This window comes from Lactuca saligna, chromosome 2, assembly GCF_052625555.1.
Source record: "Lactuca saligna cultivar CGN05327 chromosome 2, ASM5262555v1, whole genome shotgun sequence".
Lineage (NCBI taxonomy): Eukaryota > Viridiplantae > Streptophyta > Magnoliopsida > Asterales > Asteraceae > Lactuca > Lactuca saligna.
The window spans coordinates 134,155,417-134,180,765 of NC_136418.1; the positions used below are offsets into that span (position 1 = coordinate 134,155,417).

At 35.4% G+C, this 25,349-nt stretch overlaps 1 pseudogene; it reads right to left on the bottom strand.

Annotated features, from left to right (window-relative positions):
- Positions 1-14,975: 14,975 nt before the first annotated feature.
- LOC145030107 (secreted RxLR effector protein 161 pseudogene) lies at positions 14,976-18,796 on the bottom strand (annotated as a pseudogene).
- Between the last annotated feature and the right edge of the window lie 6,553 nt (positions 18,797-25,349).

The window sequence follows — 25,349 nt, forward strand, 5'->3', positions numbered from 1 at the left end:
TTATGGACTTAGACACTAATCCAACAGTTCCTTGCAGTCCCCTGGAACACACTTACATGTCAAATTTTATATTCCAATTATCTCTTCTACACGCACACACTTAGAACTGTTGTTCCAGACCCCATGTATCCGGAAGGAGGAGCAGTCCCTCCAACTTCCGATGCCTCAACTGGTCTAATACCCGGAAGGAGTAAAGGACGACTAGGGGCTAATGATCCCGATTGGGAAGATTATGTTAACAGGGCAGCATCTCGGCGTTCGGACCAAACTAGTGCTTAAGTGGAATCCACTCTAAATTCCTTGAGGAATACGGCTATTCAGAGCAACATGCCTTATGTTCCTCCTACTGATGCGGATGCAGATGTTTAGCTTACCTCGAAACAACCACCTGTCACCACTCATCAAAGTGCTTTCCAAATCGATCCGGAAGAAGAGATCTTCGAAGAAGTATTGTTGGATGATAAAGCAAGGGTCATTCCAGAATACACATTCAAGGCATTTGCTCACTTCAAATCCAAGCCATCTGGTGCTAAGTCTGTATATGACTTCGGATCCTCATCCTCCACCACTCCGGACGGAGGCTCAAACTCTAAACATCAAGAAGATGATGCTGCCACCAAACCTGGTTCTTTAACTCATGAAGTGTCTCCTCCGCAACACTCCGAATCTGATTCGGAATCCTCTGCTGGTGATTATGTTAACCCCTTCGCTCTCCTGGAGATCCGCAACAATGTCTCCGACACTATGGCTAAAGTGTCATCCGTTGAAACATCCATAACACAAATGAACTCCAAACTAGATCAAAAAGTCTCCGAACTTGATGCAAAACTTGATACTATTCTCCAATATCTCTCCCAACAGTTTGGACCATTGATTTCGGAAAGAGAAGCTCAGTTAAATCAATTGATCTCCCTCAGGCTCAAGCATACTATGGAACAATTCAACTCCAAATACGACGTTCTGGTTGACAACTACCTCAATACAATTACTTCCATGCTCAAAGTACATGATGACTTGGTGGCTACTACCAATGATCTGATCAAGCAGACTCACATTCGCCATGAGAAACAAATTTAGAGGTTGGTGAAGGAGATTAAGCAAAATGATGAGATGAACATGATAATTCAACAAGTCCTCATCAAACTTCTTCGTTCAACTTAGAACATTATTGATGTTCCGAACCAGAAATTTGATGAGATGATTGCTATCCTTAGCAGCACGTTCAAGAACCTTTCTGAGAAAGCTCCCACTACTGAAGCATATGCTACTCTCTCTCTCTCTCTCTCTCTCTCTCTCTCTCTCTCTCTCTCTCTCTCTTCAACTTACAACAGGCCTTCAGAAGGTCTTCTTCAAGTTTGATGATCTCAAGGACTCTCTACTTCTTGCATCGGTCCACCGGATTACCAATGCAAGAGGGGGAGAAGGACCTAGTCAACCATGGAAACCTCGCACTCAGTTCTCTCTCCGAGATGAAGAATAGTCAAAAGACGATGAAGTTTAGATTCTCTCCGTTTCTCTTTCCAAAAGTGACAAAGATGAAGGAAGTGAAGATGAAAAAGAATATGTTCCTGATGACGCTCCTAAGGGCATCCTTGCTCTTCAAGCTCCCAAGATGTCCATTCCGAAGGTTATTAATGAAGAACAAAAGAGGATATGGTCCGTAGTTTCCTGGCCATCCTCTTTTCAGGACGTTTTTGATCAAGATGTCAAAATGGCTAAGGCCAAAACTCTCCTGACTATCCAAGCATTCCGGGCTAATCCTTCAGTACAACCTCCAATTCTGGATCCCATAATTGCTCCAATCGATCAGGGCTCTCCTCTCCGGACCCCTGATGATATTCCGGAAGAACCACTTCCAAATCCTACTCCGGAATTCATGATTGATGAGATTATGAAGCTGGTCATCTCCACACTTCAAAAAGACAAAGGCAAGAAACCAATGACAGCCGGACAACCAGCTTTACACTTCGGACCTCCTCTCAAATGAAAACATGGATGGTCTCAGGAGGAAATAAATCAAGCTCTTGAAGAAAGCATCCGGATCCAGGCTCTGAAAGATAATCCTGAAGCAATGCATGGGATATCTCCTCTTTGCCATGAAGGCATCCTTCAGAGTCATGAAATCGTTCCAGTCATGTCCTATGACATTCCTACAAGTGACTTTAAGAAAATCGATCTTCCTCTATCTCTCTCTCTCTCTCTCTCTCTCTCTGAAGCAAGTATTACACCATGTTTGCTCCACTTCATCCCAAAGATCCTCTGGAGGTGATCATTCGAACAGAAAGAGAAAGACTTGATACTTTCTACTCTAAGAACGCAATACCTTTTAAGGAAGTGTGGCAGAAGAAGAAGATTACTCAGGATAATGGCTTCGGAAGAAAAATCCTGGTGAAGTTTGAACTACACTGTCCGTTGTTCCATTTTCACATTCTACGGAACAAGCCCACTCCCCGGACAGTTACTGATGTGGATTCCCTATCAACGAATCCGAACGACACTCTTACTTTGACTGCCTAATTCAGAGAAAATCAAAAGGATGACCTTAGTATGGGAGCCTATCATGCTACACTAAGCTTCCGGAATGATTATGTTGCAGAATTCAGCCGAACAGATTATGAACTTGCCCATCTTTACGGAACTGAGCAATTTGTTCCTAAGATCGATTTCATTCTTCCGGAAGTTGAAATCCTCGCAGATGGTCTTATTGAAGAGCTTGTTCTAGGGTTTGTCTACACTACAAGAAAAACAAAGAAGAAGGACTACTTTCGAGTCCTGGACAAACACCTGATTCCCACCAAAGCTCTAAAGAAGTTCATTTTGTGTGCATCCAAGACTGATGCTCTGAAACATGTGAAGGCAAAGTTTGTGAGCCATCTGGCATGGTACATTGAAGTCTGCGAATGGTTGTTCCGGTCCTACACCTTCATCAATGAATAAAATATCTAAGCTTGTTGGATTGCTAAGTTCACTTAGGGGGGAGATTATTGGAACCTAAAAGTGAACATCTAGCAATCCCAAGTACATATTCCAAAGCTTGTTGGTTCCGAAGTGAAAAGTGCTCCGGAACTTGTCTGGAGCTAAAGAGAAGAAGAGGAATAATATTTTGAAGAGGAACACATTCCGGAGTGACTCTCACGTTCAAAATGTATGCTGATCCGGAAGAACATTCTTTTTGTCTTTTTTCATTAATTATCCTTGTATTGATGTAACATTAAATAGGACGTAGACATTAATTATACTTATATTGATGTAACATTACATAGGACTTAGACTTTTGTTGTATTAGACAATCAGAATTTCAGAAATAGTTCTATTGTCCAGTCCGATGTAAGTTACTTGGTTAATTCACAGTAACATTCTCTACTATATAAAGGAGCATTCAATACAAGTAAAATACATATATTTTTCTCAACTTTTGGCATTTCCTTTGTTATCTCAAATCTTTTTCAAACATTCTTTTTATTCTTCATTTAATGTCTTGATCATTTGTTGAATATAATATCTAAGACTTGACTGGTCTTTCCAGTCTAGACTTGAACTTCTTGTAGTAAGTAGACATTGATCTTAAGCATTCATTCAAGCTTTGTATTCTCAGACCTTGTCCCTATGCAACTGATCAAATTCTAGTTCTCACAGACACAACATAGTTAAATGAACACCCAACTACATAGAAAGAAAATCTCAAACTTAGTTACTTTTGTCATAGTTTTTAATCTGTTAACTTTCCATTTTCTCTATAACTTACCACAAATGTGGCACAAATTAATGATCTACAAAAAAATCGAACAAATTGAGAAAAAAACAAAACAAAAATGTTAGATTCATGCCTCTTGCTTAAGAAATGTAGCAACACTTCTATTTTTTTGTACATTCTTTTCTGCTCATTCTAGAAAATCCCTCGGGCAAAAAAAGTAAAATCTCATATCAGAAAAAATCATCAAACCTTAAATAAAATTAATTATAGAAGTACAGGCTTGTAAAAGAGTCAAAATAGAAACATGCATTTCATTTCAAATTTCACATTATTTTTGTAAATAAAGCATCTGTTTCTAAGATCTGAATATTAAAAACACTTTTCAAATTTAATAAACGTTAATTATCAACTTGTAAAATATTCATTTTCTCCCCAAATTAACATGATACTTATACTTGAAAGGGCAGTTGCTCCATCGCTCAAGCATATCACCAAGATTTACGTAAGGCTACTTTGTGATCTGTAAATGCAAAAAGACACATAATTTGTCATCTTAGTGTAGCAATACTCTTATCCAATGGTGTAAAGTGTCAGCTGTTGTTTTTATTTTGACTTAATGGTCTTACCTTCTAACAGTTCAATAGATTCCTACACCCAGGATTTAACATCTTTTCCCTTGCATATCTTTAAAAACAAAAAAAAATTAAGATTAAAATTAAATCTTTCAAAAGGAAAACATGTATTTCTCGCTAATATCAAATTTCATTACTTAGACTCCAAAAAGATATTGTTGCCAAGAGAGTTATAAAATTTACAATCTTATCAAATTTACAGTCAAAGCAAAGGAAAACCCTACCAAAACATACTTAAGCATCTATGAACAATGTAAACCATCCTTTGTAATTCAATCAAAACAATATAAATTTTACATTATAACATACAATGAACCTTACAAAATAATTTTATTTATTTCTTCCCTAAATCCTTCAACTAATGAATCGGTTAACATGTATGTGAAGTAGAGTAAGATGTCAAACGTAATACAAACCAACTGTCAGATCCAACTAAAAAATGAAGATGAAAAATAGATGAGCTTACATTAGCCATCTTGGAAGAAGAAATTAAAATCAGTAAACAAAACCCAAATCAACTGGTAAAAAGACTACACTAATATAAATTATTAACTTTTAAAAGAACTTATAGCACTACATGCATAACAATAAGAAATTTACTGCTAGGAGTGAGTTGGTTGCCACCATCATTTTGATCTAACCATGCCAAGTTGCTGGTAGTGAAAGAAATGATATGTATCAGCTCATAAAAAAAAAAAAAACTAATCTAGCAATTTTTGAGGGGGGTTTTAGTAAAATAATTGAAACTATAAAGAACTAACAGAAAACTTGATGATAAAATGGACAAACGATGTATGTTTGTTTCCATGTTTCCTATGAAAAGCAACCTAGAATCAAACTTACCAAAGCGGAGTTCAAGAAACCAATTAAGTTGTTACCAGGATACCTAGATTCATTACAAAGTAATAGGTTACATGCTTATCTTTGTAATCATACTGTAACACCCCGTTTATTAAATAAATAAATAGATAAAACTAATATGAATAGTAGCCCTAAAATCCATAATTTTTAGTAGGGTGTTGGTATCATTTGGACTTAATATGAAAGGATTTATGGAAGCAGGGACTAAAGAGTAAATTATAGACCTAAGTTGAAAATGTTTTGTAAAGAAGGGCCATTTGGTAATATAAGGACTTCAATTGAAAATAATTTGTAGAGGGAGGGGATGCATGGTAATTATTGGGACTTAAGTTGAAGGGTTTTTGGATGGCTGGGATTAAAAAGGTAATTTATAGACTTAGTTTGAAAGAAAAATGGAAAGAGGGACTATTTTCATCATTATGGAAATAAGTTTAAGGGGGACCGGGTATATAAACCCATCACCCTCCCGGGAACCCTAACCCAAATATGAAGCAATAGTCGCTGCTTACACCCTCCATCCTTCAGTCGCTACCTCCTAGCCGCCATTGGAATCGGAAACACCCGCCACCATGTCGAGTGTTGCTGTTGCTACCATTCTGTGGTTGCTGAAGATGGAGATCGACATGGGATGTTGTCATTTCAATCGTAAGTGAGGAAGAACGCATCAAAGCCGCCCTGCCGCTGCGCTTGCTGCCGACCGAAGATGCATTTATTTCCGAACATCGTGACTCTCCCTGCCGGAGAAGCGAACCGTGGAGGAGTTGCCACAATTTCTTCTTCTTCTCTTCTTTTCGTTAGCCGTCGCCTACTGCTAAACACCATGATTGTTGTTGCTAGCGCTACTTTTGCCACTATTCAGATTGTCACCATCGCTTCCATGCGACTATCTTGCCGTGTCAGCCGCTCTCCAATCGTTGCACGCCACCAAGTGGGTGGCTACGTCCGTTTTGGAATACGTAGTCAAGTGCTTCTGTTGCTAATCATGTTTCTGCACATTTTATATTGGTTAGAGCTATAAAGGAACCACCATGGCAGCCAACTATAGTGGCTGCCACCCTCTACCACCGCCAACCACCACAAGGGTGGTTGTGTGTGTGTTTATCTTGGTGTGTGTGTGTGTGTTTATTTGGAATTTTGTGTTGGGTGTTTATAATCGGTGTCAGAATAATCAAAGAAAACTCATAACTACCACCGTGACGTGGTGGCTGCCGCATCCTGCCGCCACCAGCCACCGTGTTGGCTGGCAGTATGCTTTTGCTTGTGTTTGTGATTGATTTTAGGATGCTTGGACATAAATTGACTAGAACCATAACCACCACCGTGAGGTGGTGGCCACCGCCATGAGCTGTCGTTGACCACCACTACCCGAGGTGGTAATGGGTGGTGTCCGACTTATTAAACCCTAATTAACCTAAGGAAACCCTAATTGACCTAATAAAACATTAATCAACCTAAAAATCTAACCATTGGACTAAGTGGGTTGTGATTGGGCTGGAAAACCTAATTAGGGTTTAGAAAACCCTAATTTTGGATATATGGGTTTTAAGTTGACTTTTGAGAGTCAAAGTTTGTGTTCTTAAGGAACTTTGAACTGAAGTTGATGAAATTGATTTTGATTTCAAAACTAGTTTGATGTTCTTGATTGATAACGAATGGGAAGCTATAGTTGAAAATGCTATCTATTTGATTTTGGAATTAATCGATTTTCGTTATCAAGATTTTGAGATCGATTGTGGTTGTTTGACAACAAACTGTTGAGGAGTTTGGAATGAAGATGTTGATCTAGGTCAAGGATTGGATACTTGTACAAGAAATAGGAGTACAATTTTGGAGTCGAAATCAATTTAAAATTTTTGTGAATGGTTTTACAATCGAATGGTATTACAGTCATATGGTTGGAAATCGATGTATGAAGGGACTGATTGTAGATGTTGGGCTATGAGAAAATTGATTGTTGATTTCAATAGATTGTTGTTTGATGGATCTAGCAAATGGATTTCAGATACGAAGGATTAATGAATGCAGGAAGGTATGATTGGGTTAATGTTTGAATGATTGTCGAACAGATGGGTTATGATTGAAACAGTTAGTGTTAATGTGTTTGGAGTCGATTTCGAATGTTTGGAGTCTGAGGTTAATATTTGTTCGAGTGATTGATGTATTCTTGAATCAGTCAAAGGGTAAAATTGTGTTGTTTTGAATGAAGGGTGTTTGATCATGATCCATACGAAGGGGGTATTTTGGGAAATATACGAATGGAGTATTTTGGTTTTATACGAAAGGGGTAAAAATGGAGTTTACTGTACGAAGGGTTGCTGTGATTTAGAATGAACGAAGAATGAAGGAAAAACAAAATTTTCAAATCTGGTCCTTCTAGTTTTGAATTTTTGTCAAAAGATAAGAACCCTTCGTATGATTGTTAAAGCCTTCATATAATTTGTGAAAAAGCTTCGTATGATTTTGGACAAAAGTAAAAGTTTCGAATTCGACCCTTGAACCTTCGAATTTTTGACACTTCGAAAATTAATTCAAGTTTTGAATGTTTGATACTTTTCACTCAAATTCAAAAAAGGATTGTTTTTTCTGAAGATTGAAGAAAGTGCATTTCAGGCCCCTACAGTTTGTGCAAATTGACGCTTTTTACCCAGATTTGGAAAAGGGGGAGAGTTATGCATATTTTGCTATTTTGGGTGCAGCGGGTCACTGCCGAATTTTGAAATTGACAATTTCTACCCATTTTGAGAAATTTTGTCAAAGGCGATCCGTGAACGAAGCTAAAAATTGAATATTTTTTGGATTTTGCGGATTGAAGCACAAAGTTTATGCCACATGTTAAGCGGGATTTTTGACACGAAGAATTCCGAATAGAGCACGTTCATTTTCCTTGGAGGTTTTATAATCAAATTTCGATTATAAAAAGGGAGAGAAGTTTATATGGAAATTCGAACTTGAATTTTCATATTATGCGGATTTGAAGACCGAAGTGATCTTGAAGTTTTGAAGCTTACGAGATGATGCAATTGGAAGTTCGGAAGTGATATATTCGAAATGAGTTTGGTTTTATTGAAGATCATTGGGGTGTGCTTTATGCTCAACTTTAGGGTGATTATTTGGAGTTTGGGATACTCTTAATCATTCGTTAATGCTTGGATTATATGGTTTCACATTCTAGAGCCTAAATTAAAGAATCATGGAAGAATTGAAGATTGAGGTTCATTTCAACATGTGTCACCTTTGAGGCTCGAACCATGTAGTTGCTCGACTTTGGAAGAATTGAAGTAGGTCATTCATTTCTAACTTTGAGGGGGAGAATTTTAGGGTAAAAAGTTATTCATGATTGACTTTGTAAATGTTTGACTTTTGTAAAACCCACTTGCATGTGGTGCATTAGCCTTATGACTAATGAGTATTAGAGAGTGAGAGAGAGACAAGTAAACACCTCTATATAAGGTGGGTTGATACCACTTGTAGAGGTGTGCTTGAGAGATGTAGTTCATAGTGATTAGTGAGTGAGATATTTATGAAGTTCTAGACTAGATCCCTTTTTGTACTCATTTACTATGATCGAATATATCTTTTAGCACCTAAATCACCATGTTCAATTGTGCAAACTTAATTTCGCATGCCAAACCATGTTCTTTGTCTCTACAATCATTCCCCACCAAACCAAAATAGTAGAAAACTATAAGAACCTTATCAGGTGTAGCCACATGTTTTATGGGGCCTATGGGATCAGTAGCCACCAAGGAAATAACTCATCATCAAACTGTCTTTAATATGAATATCCATACATATATGGAGTAATGGATCCACCAAAAAGAACTTCCAAGGGAAGAATGGTCAATAGGATGCCAACTAACAATAAACAATAAGTTGAGGCAACAATGCTCAAAACAACAATATTGTTTGGGATTTTACTAAGATAGCAACCAAATTTAAACTTCAACTTAACCAAGATCCATGGCAGTTTTCCAGAAAATGGAAACTGCTACCACTTGACATTAACCAGAGCATAAGTCAGGGGCGGATTTAGTATGTAGCACGGTTTAGCACGGGTTACCTGTAACGCCCGTAGATTCGAAGTAGTAAATTTAGAGATAATAGGGGTCGAAAATGACTTTTTGACAAAAGATTATTTAGAATAAATAATATTAACCAAGTTTTAGAATACGTCACAAGGTTTCCGTCCATATAAAGAGCGTCGAAATCCGAGTTATAACGAAGAAGTTATGACTCGTCGAAGTTTCGCGATGGAACCGGCATGACACCAGGAAGCGTAAATAGTGAATTTACGATAGAGAGAGATTTAGCCTTAGAGATATAAATGAAAGTCGTATAATATGTTAAACAGAGAGCGTCCATAAAAAGAATGCCCAAATCTGACTTCGTATGAGGAAGTTATGAATTTTCTAAGATTTGGCTTAGCAATACATGACCCGAAACTCGATTTTTAGTTCGAGCGGTTTTTGGCTTACGCGACCTAAATGAGAGTTGAAGATCTCATTAATAGGAACTCAACAGTAAAAGGATAGACGAAAACGGATTCCATATGAAGGAGTTACGAATTCTTCGCGGTCATTTAGCAGTCTAAACTTCTCCTACTGTTAAATTTGAGATTGGTAAAGAATTAGCCGACGGAGTCTAAATGAAAGTTGTAGATATTGCTTTTACCTACGCGTGGATATAAAGAACATCAAAAATGGAGCTCGTATGCGAGAGTTATGATTTTTCTAAGTTTGAAGGTTAATACGTGATAGGGGTGACGTGGCACCACCAGAAGGATGCCACATGACCCAACTTGGCGAGTAGGTCCTCCTACTCGGCGAGTCCATCAATCAGCACCCCTATAAATACAGGTGTTGGGTTCCCTCACTTCCTCACACCTTCAAACCTCACTTTCTCTCTCTAGTTTCTCTCTCTAACCTCCCTTAAGCCCCTAAAGTCTAGGTAAACCCCCTAGCACCCGAAGGAATCCCCGAGGCTCCCAGAGTCCCGAGAAAAGAGCCTTTTGGCTCGGAAACGCTGCTCTAGCGAAGCACGGTTTTGCGAAAAACCCGTTGTAAGTGAGTTATGCCTACCCTATCTTTTGTATAGCTTATGTTTTAATATAGTAACGTTATTAGGAAATTATAATGAGTATTTGGGATATTATTATTAGTTACATAAGATTGTTTCTTAACGCTTATATAATAGTAACAATATATAGACTATTAATTAGTCGCGGTTAACGTTAGACTAAACTCTAGTGGTAATGATACTAGGTTTTGTCCGAGGGAAATTGTTTTAACAGTAACGAAGTGTTGTCCGAGTACTGAGTCATCACCTTATCAGGTGAGTACATAGTTACTTTCATCTTACACATAGATATGAAGTATTTAATATATATTACGTGTTGTGAGTGCATAGTTATTTTCATCTTACACATAGATATGAAATATTTTATATAAATTACGTGCTATGTGTGCATATTATCTGAGTACTTGCTGTCTATGCTAGATGAACGATTTTATACATGTTTTAAATGATTTAAACTATATATGTATTTTATATATACGATAATGTTGGGGTAAAACACGGGTAGATATAATAGATGGAATATGAGTTGGATGATGAGTTGAGAGGTGTTATAGACCACGAGGTGAGGGTGAGAGGTGGACGACGTGAGAAGCCTTTCCCAAATGATGGCCCCATCATTCAGCAGAGTATGGATGACAACCATGGACTATTCTAGATAGTCCAGTGGAACACTAGCAGGCTCGCAACCTGTAGGTGTTGTGAACGATGTGTTCACCCGTTGTACTCTAAACTCTGGTGATCATGCAGACTTGATGCCTAAACCCTGGTGATCATGCCAACTTGATGCCTAAACCCTGGTGATCATGCAGACTTGGTGCCTAAACCCTGGTGATCATGCAGACTAGATGCCTAAACCCTGGCGACTATGCAGACTTAGTACTCGTTGTGTAAACCATGGCAGCAATGGACTTCGTGCCGATTCTTTAGGACGATCCTTAGGAATGAGTGAACGAGGAATAGTTGATTATTAGGGTAGATACTTAAGACTAAAGAAGATAATGGGGATGGGTAATTTGGTTGATTGTTTGATTGTTTGAACATAATAGTTATATTATTGTGGGTTGAAAACCCTATGTACTCACCAGGTTTCCCAACCTGACCCACTCAGTTTATTTATATCACAGGTGTCGATATGAAGTGACATTACACTGAGAGATTAAGGAGATATAGATCACTAGTGTAAATGAATGTAAGTTCTGTTTATGCTTATGTTTCTATATTGACGATGACATCCCAAATGTTTTAAAATGAATAAAATACGTTTCTTTGGAAATGCTTTGATAATGTATTTATCGTGTTTTTCTGGAAATAAATTTCGCAACATTTTTATTATAAAAGGTACTCTGATTTTCATAAAGCATAAACAAAATCAGTCTTTTCTGACCGTGAAAATGAGGATGTCACATTACCCATCAAAATATCCTGTCAAATGTAAATTTAGTGAAAATTCATCTAAAATCTGTCACAAATCTGTTGAAACCCCATCACAAATCTATCACAAAGTATGATAATTGCGAGTTTAGTTTAAATTTGTCGGTTTAGTAACGCTTTTGTGAGGGAAATTGCCTTCGAAGCTTAGTTTTTTTTCTTGTAAGTGAAACCTCTAAAAAAGTTTTAAAACCCCTAGTTTTTTGGGTCCATCATTAAGATAAGTTTTTTCCATTTTCCATTGTCCTTAGTGTTACACCAACTTCATGTATCCATACCTCAATATGAGTAAGGTGCTATTTGTTTTTTCGAAGCCAAAACATCTGCAGTTTGTGGACAACATCTGCAATCCTCTGCAGTAAAAAATGTGGATCAAACGTTTGTAGTCTGCAATAATAAGTTTGTTTGTTTTTTTTTACCAAAACATAATCTGATTTCTGATTACCAAACAAACATACCAAATCATAATTTGATTTCTAATTACCAAAAATTTAAAATTCTGATTTTTGATTTCTTAACTCATTACCAATGCAAAAAAAATTCTAATTTTTGATATTTTAAGTCATTAACAGCAATGATAATTTGATTTTCAGCATAAACAAACAATCATCTAGCTTTAAACAAACATCAAACATCTCATAACATAATTTGATTTTGAAAAAGAAAAAAAACTAATCTTGAAAACATCCCAGAATAATCATATTAGCATAAACAAATAAGAAAAAAAATCATCTACCAAACATCCCATCAAACAAATCAGATTAAAAAAAAAAAAAAAAAAAAAAAAAAAAAAAAAAAATCCTGATATTCTAGAAATCAGAAATCAGATGTGTTTCTTCAAAAATCAGAAAACAATTGATTTCAAATCAAATGGAGGAAAAGAAAAAGGAAAGTGTTACATGAAAGGAAAAGGATAAGGAGAGGGAAATCGGTCAAACGGAAGGAAGGCATCACATGGAGAAGGGAGGATTTGCGTTCGTAGATGGTTGTGGATGTTGGAGCTTCTGGTGCGTCCGATGGTCAGTGTGTTTGGTGGACGGTGATTCTGATGGTCACTCGGAAGGCGGACAGGGGCGGGCGTAGGATTTTATAGTAGGGGTTGCACGGGAAGATTAGGAGTTGCACGATAGTAGAAAAAATAAAAATTTTAAGAATTTCGAAAATTTTTCCACTGCGGCCGGAAAATTTAGGTGTTGCCGGTGCCACCCCGGAACCCCCCTAAATCCGCCACTGAAGGCGGATGACGACCTGTGGAGTACCGATCGATGATGATGAGAGGTATGGAGGCATTGAGAGAAAAGCATTACTTTTTTTTTGTCAGGGTTAAATGAGATATAAAAACTTTATAAAACATTGGTCTATGTCTATATCAAGAAGACCTCGTGCAGACGTTTTTAAGTCTGCGCACTTTTAAAAAACAAATATTTTGCAAGGGTATATGTCTCTGCAGTGCAGACAAAAGTAATCCCCAGATCTATATAAGAAAAACAACCAACCTTTAAATAATCTTCTAGCCAGTTTAAATATAACAATGAACATCTAGGTTTTCCCTAATAATGGGCTAATGGATACCAACTTTTAAATTGACCATTAAAATCATATTTTAGAAGCTAATATAAAGATAATTATTTTAGTTATGATTTTACTTGTAATAATACATGGAAGGAATCTATAAAATAGTAAATGAAACATCATATCATGTATGGACAGCCCAATTTGCTAATTGTCGCTTTCCATTGTAATACTTCTGCAAAAGTCAGTATTATTAGTATTCTTTTTCTAGATAGAAGCACATGCTGATAAGATGGACTTGGAATCACACTTTGCTCATTGTAAGTACGAAAATATTATAAGTCGATTTGAGACCCATGACCCATGACAAAAACAGAAAAATAAGACCCTTTAAATTTTAGAAATATGTAGTCAGATAACCGAATCAATACAACTCTTAAGTTGTGCTCCTAAAGTTGCACAAGAAATTCTTGAATATATGAGATTGCACAAGAAATATTTTATCGTTTGTACTAAGGTTCACAAAATTAAAAAAATGAGATTTCTTTATACCTTTCGTATAAAGTATGTAAGATGGCTATCAATTTGCACATGTTTTACATGTCGATCAACAAGTTTTATTATATTACAAAAGGTTGTTGATTCAAGTCACATACACTCTAGCTACATATATCGCTGGCCTAATAAGAGATTTGGTAAAAAAAAATCAAGTAATTAATTTCAGTAATAATGTATATAATAGGAAGTTATTTACACACTTTGAAAATTATGGATTATTTAGGCGTGGATATGATTAGTCAAGTTCACGACCGAAGGTTACATCGAAGGGAACACAAAATGAACTTTAATTATATTTAACATCTTTCTTTTCAACCTTTTGGATTATGTCTAGGGTTTGGAATTTATTGACGGGGATAACAGATGGGGACAAAGGAACACTAAAATCCCTTTTGGTCATATGTGTGATGCTTTTCCTTTCCATTTTTACTTTCTCTTGGTGAAATTTTGAATATCTTGTAATCGATCCTTCAATTCTTTTAGAGGAAGTTTGTAATAATACCGTTCGATGTTTTATGATCTTTGGTCCCAATAAAGCTTGTTGTTAGTTGTAGCAAAATGGAACATCTACTAATCTACCAATCATATTAAAGTTAACTAATCATATATACTATCACAAACATTCTCCTAAATGTGCTTTTATTTTGCATATTTAATAAAATATTTTGACAATCAAATAATATAAAGATTTGATATGTAAATGTGATTATGACACAAAATTAAATATTTTAAAATATATCTATCAAATAAATCAATAAGGTCATGCATTTACAAATGGTTCTAATTGATAACATTGTCATATGATTATTATAGAGAGAAATTACAAAGTTCTTTATGAAAAGCACAAAGACTATAAAGAATAAAGCCGATATAAATACTAGCTAGACAAAACCCAAATGGGTTAATGACTAAAGAGCTCATAAACAAGTAGACTAATAATATATAGGCTAACATTCCCCCTCAAACTCATAATGCCACAAAAATAAGTATTGAGAGTTTGTCATACAAGAACCGAAATCGAGAAGTCGATAGAGCATTCGTAAAAATATATGCAAGCTGCAAGGTTGATGAAACAAATGGAAGCGTTATGGTCCCAAGCTGTAGGTGATGAGGGTAAAATGACATTCAATCTCAATGTGCTTCGTCCGCTTATGAAAAACAGAATTCTTCGAAATTTGTATCGTACTTTTGTTATCACAATGCAAGGGAGTAGATTAAGAAATGTGAACTCTCATATCTACTAGTAGCCACCGTAACCAGATAATCTCACATGTAGTTACAGCTATAACACAATATTCAGTCTCCATGGAAGATCTAGAGACAACGTCCTGTTTCTTGCTCTTCCATGAAATGAAAGTCTTTCCAAGAAATACGCAAAATCCGGTGGTGGATTTATGTTCATGACGATCGTCATCCCAATCAGCATCAATGTAGGCACGTAATTTAAGAGAAGACGTCGAGGGAAACAAGAGGGTCTGAAACTGAGTGCTACGAAGATATCTCAGAATACGGAGTATAGCTCCCCAATGAACATAGGTAGCAACAGTAACAAACTGACTGACAACTTGAACAACATTAGCAATATATGGATGAGTAACTATGAGATAAACCAAACTTCCCATAATAGTACGATAAAGATTTGGATCAGACAAAGGAACACCATCAGTAGGAGAGTATCGTGCATTAGTTTCAAGGGGAGTATCAACAATCCAATTGTCAGAGAGGCATGCCTGTTTAAACAAGTCATATATATATATATATATATATATATATATATATATATATATATATATATATATATATATATATATATATATATATATAGTCTAAGAAAGAAGATACCCTTTCTTAGATTCAGCTACCTCAATACCCAAGAAATAATGCATCAACCCTAAATTCTTCATAGCAAATCGATAAGCTAGATCATGCTTCAAAGACTCAATACCACCATGGTGATCAACAGTAATAATCATGTCATCCATATATAAGGATAAAAGAATCCGTCCTATACTCGAGCATCTAACAACAAAGCAAAATCATGATTACTCTAGAGAAATCCAAGATAGTTAATCATTGTGGATAATTTTTCAAACCAAGCACGAGGAGCTTTCTTGAGACCAAATAAATCTTTGCGAAGACGACAAACCTCACCCGACTAGTGCGAAATTCCTGGTGGAGGAGTCATATAAACCTCTTCATGGAGGTCACCATTCAAAAATGCATTATTGACATCAATTTGAAAATTTTTCCACTGTCGAGGGGATGCAACTATAATCATAGTATGGAATATCGTCATCTTTGCAACTGTGCCAAATGTTTCCTCGTAGTCAAAATCGTATTGTTGGGCGTACAGGCCCTCGTACGCGGGGCGTAGTTCGCATCGTACAACACGTGGCGAGGTTTCGGTGGTGGAGTGTGGCTTGTCTCAGAACCGTGCAAATGGTCGGAACCTTAGGCGTACCAAGCTGCGGACGCTGGGCGTAGGCAAAGGCAACGTGTCATCATCCGAAGCGAGTCCTGGTCATCATCGAACGGATGGAATTTAGCCACGTCATTGATCTTGCATCAGATTCCGCAAATTCCCTTTCTAACTTCTAAAAATCATAATTCTCACATACAAGCTTCGTTTTCGACGTTCTTTATATCCACGCGTAGGAGGGAGTGTACTCTACAACTCTCTTTTAGACCCCGTTGGCTAATTTTGACTTTATTTTAAATTTATATTTTTAATAGGTCGGGACTGGATTGGTCCATTAAAAATCCATAACTTCTTCATCCGACGTCCATTTTCATTTGTCTTTTTACTGTTATGCTACTATTAATGAGATATTCGATTCTCGTTTAGTTTGTGTTGGCTAAATACCGCTCGATCTAATATTCGAACTCTGGGTTATACAATGCTACTCCGAAACTTCGAAATCATAACTTCCTCATACGAAGTCAGATTTGGGCTTTCTTTTTATGGACACAATTGTTTTAACATATTCTACGGCTTTCATTTAGATTGCTAAGGCTAAAAATAACTCTACCGTAAATTCACTATTTACGCTTCCCGATGTCGTGTCGGTTCCGTCGCGAAACTTTAACAGACCATAACTTCTTCGTTATAACTCGGATTTCGGCGTTCTGTATATGTACGAAACCCTTGAAACATATTCTACAACTTGGTTAAGATTACTTATTCTAAATAATATTTTGTAGAAAAGTCGTTTTCATCCTCTATTATCTCTAAATTGACTAGCCCAAATCGGCGGACGTTACGCTCAGCCATAGCATCCTGCCAAAGAGGTTCTAAAACAGCTTCTCTATATGACTTAGGTTCAGACAGATGATAAATGTTTGCTATAAATGAAGCAAATGGCCTTGAATATGTAGAGTAAGCAAAATCTTGAAGCTTGGTGGACTTGACAGGATGGGTAGATCTCTTGAGGGGTGGTAGAGGAGGTGGATCTTTAATTTCAACAGTTGGAGGAGCTGACTCAGGAACAGGGGGGTCGAGGAACTCTCTGAAGGAGTGGGTGTGTCATGAAGTAAAGGATCAAGAGGCATAGATGGGTCTCGAGCCTCTATCTCTTCATCAAAAAGATCAATATGTAGAAGATCTGACTTCGTTACATTGTAGGCTGTAGCAGGAATCGATTAGAAAAGAATATGTTCCAAAAAAGTGACATGTCGGGAAACATATAACTTATGAATCACTGGATCACAGCAACGGTATCCTTTCTATACAACACCATACCCCAAAACTATATAAATAAAACATTTCAGCCCCAACTTGTTCCTCTCAACATGAGGACGAATAACAAAAAAAGTACATCCAAAAACTCGTAAGGAAGAGTAGTCTGGTAAGTCACCATATACCTTCTCAAAAGGAGACATTATTGAATTCATTGAAGTAGGGATACGATTAATCACATAAAAAAAATTTAGGACTGCTTCTCCCAAAAAGACACTAGGGACCTACGCAGACAGGAGCAATGAGCGGGCAGTGTCAACAATATGACAGTGTTTTCGTTCTGCCACACCATTTTGCTGAGGAGTGTCAGTACACGCTGACTATGTATGGTACCATCAGAAGCAAGTAACTAAGTAAAATCATTATAGGTATATTCACCCCCTAAGTCACACATGAAGCACTTAATCACAGCCGAATGTTGAGTTTTAACAAGAGCTCTAAAATTGTTGTAAATACCAATGAAATCAGATATGTGTTTCATAGGATAAACCCATGTATATCAAGTATAATCAACTATAAAAGATGCATAATAGGTGACCAACCCTTTGTGGATACTGGTACAGGACCCCACACATCAGAATGAATAACGTAAAAAGGAGAAGTACAACAAGACATGGTTTTATTGAAAGGTAAAGCATAAAGTTTTGTCAGTTTACAACCACTACAATCAAAAATATCACAAGTGTTCAAATGACCTAAAACACTACTAGATGCTAGAAACTCAAACGTGATACAGACACATGTCCCAAACGAGAATGCCAAAGATAAAACTCAGACGACAAAGGACTCAAACAAAAAAAAGAAGACAAATCAATGTTGTAGGCATCAACAACACATACTTTAAGAACCTCCAAGTCATACAGTTCCCACACCCTACGGTCGATCTGATCATCTTCTGGGTGTGTGAATCCTGTATAACACAGACAAAATCAGAAAAGAACACCCAGTTACCAAACTTACATAACTGATTGATTGAGGCAAGATTTAATGTAAGTTTGGGAATGTAATAAACATTAAGGAGAGTGATATGAGAAATAGAGACAGATCCAACACCCTCAACTAGCATAGATGTATCACTAACAGACATACAAAAATAGATGACACATGTGGCAAAGAAGTAAATGATGACAAATGACGAATCATGTGATGGGTTGCACCAATATCTAAAATCCAAAAAGATGAGGAAATACTTGATGTACCAAATGAAGTAGGACCAGAATGAGACATGGCAATGGGATTAGAGGCCAAATACTGCCTGAAACTCTCAAAAACCTTAGGATCCAACGCAGATGGTGACATGTTTCCAATAGATTATGTGTCAACTGGTGGTGTAGCAGCAACATAAAACTGTGGAGGATGAGGAGTCCATGGAGGAGTATCAGAGGAACATGGCAAAAACTTCTGTTGACCAGACCCATGTTGTTGTCCCGACTGAGGCTGACCAGATTTACCCTTGTTAACTAACAATGGGCACTGAGCTTTCCAATGATTTTTCTGTTTGCAGAATGCACACTCATCATAAGCAACCCTTGAAGTTTGTCGAGACTGATTAGAGGAGACAACAAGCACATCAGGAGTGGAAGTAGGAATGTAGGTTGCTTTAAACCATTTATCGGCATGAGACTAGATACGGTCTCTTCAACAATCAACCCATGAACAACAGAACGCACTGAGGTAATGGGAGAGTGATGAAGAATCGTTCCACGTAGGCCTTCAAAATCAGAACGTAAGGCCATCATGAACTGGACCAAACGTTGTTCTTTCCTCTTAGAAATGTAAGGCTTAACATCTTTTAACTCTTTAGTTTCAGTAAGAGCCAATTGATCCCCACAAATCAAACATAGCAGCATAGAAATATTGAATGTTCTGGTCATTTTGTTGAAGAGCACATATATCATATTCTAACTGGTATTGTTTAGTAAAGTTAGACTGAGTATACGCTCTCTCTAAGTGATTCTAAACTTCCTTTTATGTGTCATATTTAGCCAACTACATACCAATAGATTGAGTAACATAATTATTAATCTAAGTAACGACATTGGAGTTATCAGTCTCCCAAACATCAACCAATAAATTAAAATTATCAGCTTGAGGCACTGAGGGTTTGGCTTTAGTCCCAGTGACATAACCCCACATATTCTTCCCATGAAGGAAGTTCTTCATAACGTAACTCCAATACGTATAATTCTTTCCATCTAGACAAGTTCTGATTGACTGAAGGGAATCATCTTTTCTAGTCATGTTAGCAATGAATAAATAACCACAATAACAGTATAGCAATCTGAGAATGAGAGGAGTAACAAACCAACGGAAGCAATCAATCGAATAGCAAGAAATCGAACAAAAACAACGAATCAACACAAATACCATAAAAAAAACATCACCAATAAATAAACATCACCAGACTGAACGAATAAGCTATCGTAACTGCTACAGTAACCCTAGAAATCGATCTGTGCCACAGATGACTGCTACAAAGTCTTCTAACAACGTATCAAACATCCGCTCTGATACCAAGATAACATTGTCATATAATTATTATAGAAAGAAATTACAAGGTTCTTTATGAAAAGCATAAAGACTATAAAGAATAAAACGAATATAAATATTAGCTAGATAAAATCCTAATGGGCTAAAAATTAAAGAGCTCATAAACAAATAGGCTAATAATATATAGGCTAACATGAACTTTCTTTTGAAAGATCACATTTCTAACACTAAAAGATTTGCAATAAATTTATATAAATAATAAAAAGGACTATATAAAAGTTCCCAATAGCTATAACATATATCTCCATTGTTGATACAAAATTTAAACAAACTTAGCTAAAAACGTATATTTCTCATAATATTGTAAATAATAAATACAAAATATCTATGAATAAGTTTTTAGAAAAAAATATGTTTATTCTAGTTCTAGAAATAAAGAAAAGTTGGAATAGAAAGGATGTTGTATATCACAAAAAATAGCCTTATTGACATAAATTCACATGAAATGGAAAATTATAAAAGAAAAACACCAATAATTAGTGACCGCGTAATCAACTGCGCCGGAAAATGATTGCTTCTTTTAAGTTGTTCGCTTATTCATCTTTCTACTTTTTACTTTTTGTCTCTCATTCGTATCTACTTTGACCATCTATAGATAAAAAGAAAAATTACTTTCTAGGTTATTAATTAACTTTTACCATTCAATTTAACTTATATTTTGTTGTTTAAAAATATACTTTAATCCGTTATTGTCATGGATTATTTGTTAGAAAAAACTATTTAATATCAACGAATTTTTAGCCTCATGACATCACGTGTTATCTGTTTAAAAAACATTAAATTTAATTTTCTTTTCAAGAAACACCATTAAATTTATTTTTTTATATATATTTACCATTAAACTAACATTTACCATCTGAGAGTCTAATGATTAATGAGTAAAATTTCACATAAGTAGTAGAGTTGTAAACGAATAGTTTGTGAACTGTTTTGCGAGAAGTTCGTTTATGTTCGTTTATTTAATAAATAAACAATATATCTGGTTCGTTTAGTTAAACGGACGAACACGAACAATGCTCTTGTTCAATCGTTTACGTTCGCTAATTTATGTTCGTTTATTTACGTTTGTTTATGTTCGTTGTTTATTTATGATTATTCGATTATATATATATATATATATATATATATATATATATATATATATATATATATATATATATATATATAATCAAAATATTGATTACGTTGAACGTTATTCTTGTATGGAAATGTTGAACACGTGTTTGTTTTCATTTAAGTTCTTGGTTGGTTATTTATATTCGTTTAAGTTTGTTTGACTTTGTGGTCGTTTATGTTTGTTTGTGTTTGTTTACGTTCATTTATGTTAATTTATCAACTAAACAAACAAACATAAACGAACACGAACACAGTAAATTTACTAACGAACGAACATGAATATAAAAATTTAGTTCGTTTAGTTGTTTGTGTTCGTTTATTGTTCGGTTAAAATTAAACAAACAAACATGAACAAGCATCTGTTCGTATTCGTTTGGTTTGTTTACAGCCCTACACATAGGAGATTCAGAGTTTGAACTTTAATGCACTATTAATATCAGTAGTGTTTCGTAATTAAATACTTCATGATCTTGAAAGACGGTGTATATGATTTGCTTAAATGGTGCACTTTCACATCTTTAAACTATATTTAGGTGCTGCTATTTTTTAAGAGGGAGAACTTTTACAATCCGCAAACCATATCTATGGGGGGAAAAATTGATCATACGTTTGTAGCTTGCAAGAAAAACACCATTTGATCTTAAAGTTTGTAGGCTATTAAGATAAACTTAAATTTAAATAAACTGGTTTTTATTAAACTTACAAGACCTTTTCAATAATTCTAGTTTTACAACATGGAAATTTAGATAAACTGAAATTTGATATATTTTTTCAATAATTCTAGTTTTACAACACTAAAATTTAATATCTACAACCATCACAACATTTTTTAAAAGCACTCATTTCATATTTTACATTAATGGCTAATCAATTTCATCTAGTAAATGATTCATATATTTCAGTCTATTGTACTACTATATGCTTCAACCTCGTCTCCTCATCATCAACAATACATGGTTATTTTGAAATGACATATTGGGTTGATCGTATTAAGTAAATAACTTATCGTTTTAACCTTTTTCGGTATAAAATTATGAAGCGATAAATAATAACACCTACATCAACAACATTGACTCCTAACATGATGGATAAATAATAGCACCTAATATGAAGAGAGAGAAGGGAAGTGAAAATTTGGCTCTAAGCCTTTTTTGGAGTGCATGAGATGAAATCCAACCCTATCGGGGTTTATATAGGTGATAAGAAAGGTTTAGGATAAGACATGTGTATCTTAGATAACCCTAGTCCCTTAACCTCCTCCCTAAGGTTTCAAAGGCACCCTTAGAGCCTAAGGAAACGCTAGGACACTCTAGATTTCGTTCCACCCCTCTAAGGGAGGTTCTAGAATGCTCAATGCTTAACTTTTGAACATCATCACCTTTAGTCCCTACAGTTTCAGTTAATTCCCTTAATCCGAAAATTAATTCCAAATTAATTTCTGATTAAATATTAATTAAACAATATAATTTCTAATTAATATATTATATCTATAATACATTAATAAATCATTTATCTTGATTTCAAATTAATTTATTAACCAAGTAATAAATTAATAAATCATTCTTCTTTCTCCAACAATTATCCTATTCAATTGTCAGCTTTGAAGGCAACCCAAAAGGACATTGTTACTATCAATTCAAGTACATACCAACTATAGTTATGAGCTTAGACACCTAATCCAACAGTCTCCCACTTGGATAAGTCTAATAACTATAGTTGCAAGTATAACTTAAAAAATTAACTAGCAAATTTTAGCTACCAAAAGCAGCTGTCGAACTCTGACCTAGTCAGTGACATGTACTTAGATAAGGAATCAAATATTCCTATGTTCTACACGATGCCGTATGGACATGAGACATGGATTATAATCAATCTCTGTCCAATAGTTGTTTCCTGATTGCTGATTTATAATGATTGATAATAGACTTCAGTTGAACACATCAACTTAGTCCAGGCTTGGCCAAGCGCTTATGGTGTCATCACTAAATCATCGAGGGGTCCATAAATATTGCTTTTATCCACTTTTTATAAAAGGAACGGATAAACTTCGACTCATATGCGTGCTCTATTTACTCATCAAATCACACACAACAATATGTTTTATAACACCAAGTTACTGGTGCGTTTACATATTATCAATATGCAACTGACTTGTAAATTGCAACTATATGTCTCCGTTTCAAGAATATAAGATATTATCGTCTCACAATCACTTGTGATACAATCCATGAAGTGATTCAAGTGAGCGTGGGTTTAATCTAATACTCAAATCTTATTTCAGGAGCACTCATGAACGTTGCAGCAAACTTTTGCTATGTCTAGACGCTTCAAATAATCTACACGTCAATTCATGACAGTCTTGCCTCATACCTACTTCCAATGCATGATCGACTGTGGATGTTTGAATAATCTTATTATCCGGGAAGTTAAAAAATGCGAAGTGAAACACAAGAATAATCGAATCCAATATGGCCTCAAAACTTGTGAGTATAAATAAAACACATTTTATTTAATCACCATATTGATTACACATTCTTCATTGTATAATGTTTCAGATAATCCACTTAATACTTGAATTGAAACAATAGTCATCCCATGCTCCAAGCATGAACACTATGTTTACCTATGGTCCTTACTTTGTGAAATAGATCAATTGAATACACTTTCAATGATAGCCATTTCACAATTTCCCAATCCTTATCATAAGTGTAAGAGTACCAAATTCTTGCCACTACTAGAATATGTTAGATGTTAACATTTTACGCAATGAACCTTTTGTAATGACATAGCACCAAAGTCACAAATACTTTTCCAATGAAATTACAAAGTGCTATATTATTACAAGGAAACTCCACAGATATGAAGTCTCACATTCAAAGTACATTCCTTTGAACATCCTTATTGCATAAAAGTTTCTAATCTACAGAGATTGTAAATATTCAACTTCCATTATGGAAACCTTTCCATATTTGCCATTTTAAATAGAATCCTATCAATTCATAATAATGTCGATACGGTTCATTCATTACTATACTTCCACCTACCTACAAGTGACTAATCCTTAGCGAACCTTAGATTGTCCTTGACAGTTGTTTAACTTACTTTAGCCATATTTGGTTCTAGTCCTTTTTCCTTCTTAATGCCCTAGACAGTTGGAAAATTAGAACGGTTGAATATTACAGCATATGCAATCTGTCACACCCCCAAACCAAGGATGGCAGAAACGTCCGGGGGTGGAGGACCTCATGTATAGTATCATAACCACAATGGAAATAGTAATTTAAGCAAACATAACCAACATATATATAATTGAAAGAGTTACATCATTGTATGAATTACATGTTTCCAAATCAATTACAATATGTTGACAAAACATGAAATGTTGACGCCTTAACGTCCCATCCTCAAAATGCACTTTGATACCTGTTTAGTGATTTCCTCATAATACAAGTTGTTTGAAAAAGTGTCAACACAAAGGTTGGTGAGTTCATAAGCTTTTGTTTTAAAACTTGATAAAAGTCTTTCTCTTGTAAATGTCATGTTTGTTCCAGAAAATCCGATATTTTCCTTAAAATGTGTAATGTAGTCTTATATCCGAAGATTGAAATGTATAAGTAACGTTTCTTACTAATAGAAAATGATATGTGTTTAAATCGACATAAACACATTTGAACTAAATGAAATTCTTGTAAATTCTTATGTTTGTTAATACTTTCTGTGAGTTTATTATAACCATACTATGACCTAGTTGGCCTGATACGACGTTCTTCAGGTGTCGGAAATGTTTATGACATTTGTCACCCGAGACCTGCCGGTCTAACTGTTGCATGCTATTAAGGTGTGGGTTTGTCAAACCCAATATAGATCTATATACAATTATCACGCTCTCCCTCTCAGAGACTCTGGTTACAATACAGGACTTATTGGTAAATGTGAAGCAAATGTCTCACAAAGTCATTAACGAATTTACGTGTAATGCAATGAAAATCCCTTTTTGTATAAATGTACCCTTTTTGTGTGAGTGTGTTATGTAACGTATAATAAACTACACTGATTATAGTTTATCAAAACAAGGGTAGTAGTGGTAATGTATGTAAATTATATTTAACATAGTTTATTCAAATGTTCGTATGCAATGAATGTACTTTGATTATAACAATTTGTTATCTTTATATATGTATCAAAA